Source organism: Triticum dicoccoides, chromosome 7A (assembly GCF_002162155.2).
Source record: "Triticum dicoccoides isolate Atlit2015 ecotype Zavitan chromosome 7A, WEW_v2.0, whole genome shotgun sequence".
Lineage (NCBI taxonomy): Eukaryota > Viridiplantae > Streptophyta > Magnoliopsida > Poales > Poaceae > Triticum > Triticum dicoccoides.
In genome coordinates this window covers 32,574,426-32,577,773 of record NC_041392.1, presented here as the reverse complement: position 1 = coordinate 32,577,773, position 3,348 = coordinate 32,574,426, and positions in this window count along the sequence as shown.

Genomic DNA, 3,348 nt, shown 5'->3' with positions numbered 1-3,348 from the left:
TCTTTGATTCCATTTCTCGGACGAGTTAAAACAATTGTCTCCTATGGATCAATACGCCAGTCCAACCTTTACTTTGATCTTGTGTCGAGTATTACCCCCCTGATATCTCGAGATTATCATGGAACTGCATAACATCTTATGAGTTCTTCATCAAGTGCTACCTTCCCACTGATTCCAATTTTTCACGGGCTCTGAGTTATTAAACACTCAAAGACACCGATAACTGAACCAAGTCCGCTCTACGGTTCAACAACTCTTCAGTAAGCTTCTATAAGTACGAGTTTGTACCCGATCACGCCATTCCTAGCCTGTTTGGCTATATCTTTGTTGTGATGATTTTAACTGTGCTACCCGGTCCTTCTTCTCGGAGCACAATTTTCGACGATGAACTAACCTTACGTTGATCCTCATCGTCATATCATTTCGCCTTGAACAACAAGCTTGGTTTCGAGTTTGTGTCGTACCCTTGGTTCCAATAACCTTTCACTTCATCATTACTTTGACTTGATGTCGTCGCTGATCGATTACATCTTCATGAACTCTCGCGACAAAGGTGTCGTGATCATCAACATTCTGAGCTCATCCAGGATATCAATTGAATTCATAATGAGAAATACCATCCTTGCCCTCGATGAATTGTATTATCATCGACCACTTTATTGCCTTCCCACCAACACAAGCTTGTTCATGTTTGGTGTTATACCTTGAGTTCCTTGCTATCCAGCAATTGTTCTTCTTTACCTTGGAGTATTACCATACCTTATGTCAAGAATGTTCTGAGATTTGTTCCACCTCTTGAGAATTCTTGACATAGAAATACTTCTCACCATCACCATTCTTTCTTGGTCCCCGTGTTAATTCCAACAAGTGAACGGTGTTGTTTGGATTCTTTCCTTCTAGCAACCCTATTTTTTTGAAGTTAATGGTTGAAAGTTCATTCTTAGGCTATTGACTATTGAATCACCATTCTGATATTGGTCGTGCAACCCAACCCATATTTCGGGTGCACCTTTCGACCAATGTTTAATTGTGTATGTTTTCCTCGAGCATACTTCCTTATATCCTTTGATCTGACAAATGTTATCTCCTTGTTCACTTAATTGTGGAAATCCATCTTTTGGAAATCTCGAAGAATTGTCGTTGAGTTCATCATCCACCTCCTTGTCCTCTCCTTAGGATAATGATGAACTCTTGTTAACGGAAATCACTTCATAGTTCATTTCCTGAGAATCTTACAGTGTTATCCCGTCAAATTGTTTTGCACCTTTTCTTCTCGGGCATCCTGAGTCTGAGGTATCCTGACACCAATCAGATCTGAATCTCGGTCAGATATGATGGTGGGAACATATTTCCAAGAGTTATAACGTTGGTCTTTCTATGACCCGATAAGGTGATGTCATGCCTAGCACACCTGACCGGAGGACCTATTGTTACAATTTTCCTTTTAGCAATGTTATCCATTCTTCCATGAGGAAATTGTAAGACTTATTCTACAAGCTGTTCCTGATGGATCCTTCGGGTATCCAAAGTCTGATCTTCACCTGATGACCATGTCAATGCTATCTCAAAAACTTGTTTGTGATACTCCGATTTCCAACAAGAACATTTGGAGCCCAAGGCTAAAAGTTTCCTGCTCAATTATCCAAACACCGTTGTATGGGTAGTGTCATGAAAATTCTCTCCCCTACCTAAAGAGTTTTCTACATTATATCCTGTCATGGATATCATGCTCTGCTTGTCCTTGGGAAGGATATACCCCTGAATTATGTGTTTTAACACATTTTCCTTTCCATTGTTCTGTTTAATCTGATATTCATATTTTCCTTTTCATTGTTGTGTTTGACATTCTTGTGATCTATATAATCTAAGCAGTAAAGATTCACTGCTTATGTAAACACCTCGATGTATAATTGGTCAGTAAGACCCTGTTACGATTGTTGATGATATTCCAGTAACCACCGATGGACGAGAACTTTGCCTATTGGCCCGCCTCGTTCAACGAGCAGGAAAATGGTTCTCTTCGTCCCTCGCCCTTGGTATCGATGTTGTTGCCGACATATCTGACAGGCTACCCTTTGACACGCCTTACTATCATGACCGTGCAAAATGTCGGCCCCCTTCCTACTTTCAACCACATGGTGGGCCCATAACCCACAGTTCCACAGGATCGAAACCTGACTCTCCTGCACCCCCTCTTCCCAAGGTTGTTCCTCGCGTGTGGCCTCGTATGTAATTCACGGGCCACCGTCCCAAGTGATCTATTTTGGTATCAGACGCAATACTCAATCTCATTGCTCTGGACCCCTTTCGCATGTTGTTTCAGACATCGAACAATGGCCTATCCGTTTGAAACTTCTCATGGTACCTTCTTACTTTACTCTCGATATTTTCTTAAGTACAATTCGAGAGTTACTTCCTACCCCGTTCCCTGAATTATGTACCAGATAGTCAACCTGGTAAGGCCCGCCCTTCCCGAGTCTTCCCCCCATATCCTTTTCGTAAGTACGATGAAGATCCCGAAGAAAGGATGACGACTTCATCATTTTGACCTGAAGCAGAAGTAAGAAGGCATCAATATATTGGATTGACCTCTTCGAGAAGAGCACGCCAGGATGAGAAGAGCCGCTATATTCGTTACCAAACCTTCCCCCCTTACTCCCCTCTTAAATCTCGGGACGAGATTTCTTGTAGTGGAGGAGAATTGTGATGCCCGGGTAATTAGGCTACAGTAATCCCATGTTAATGATGCCATGTCACCATGGTTACTGTTGTTAATCTCGTGTTAGTTCAAAATCGATTCAAAATTCAAACTTAAAATAAAGTCAAACGGTAAAGATTTTTAAATATTAAAACTAAAATGTTGGGGTGTTGCCACATAATGCATAGGTAATTATTGTGGAGAAACCACAATTTTATAAAATGTTTAAAGGCTCTAAAGTAATTAAAACAACATCTATGACAATTAATTAAATGCCTTTTAAAAATAATAATAATGCAAACTATTTTTAATTAGGTGTTACACTTTTTGAGGCAGTAGAATAAATTATAACATTAATTTAGGAGTTGTATTTATATTTTATAAAACAGAAATTAAAAGAATAAAATAGAAAAGAAAATAGATAAAGAAAAGAAAACAGAAAACAAAGCTAAAAAAAGAGAAAGCAACCCCCCCCCACTGGGCTCCGGCCCAGCTGTCGGCCGGCTAGCCCAAAAGGCCCAACCGGCCGAACCAACCCCCCCACTCCCTTATCCCATAACCCCTGAAACACTAACCCACTCCCCGTCGCCCCACACCCCACTCCTCCACTCCCTCGTCTAGATCTGGATCGGGAGAAGCCCGATCCCATC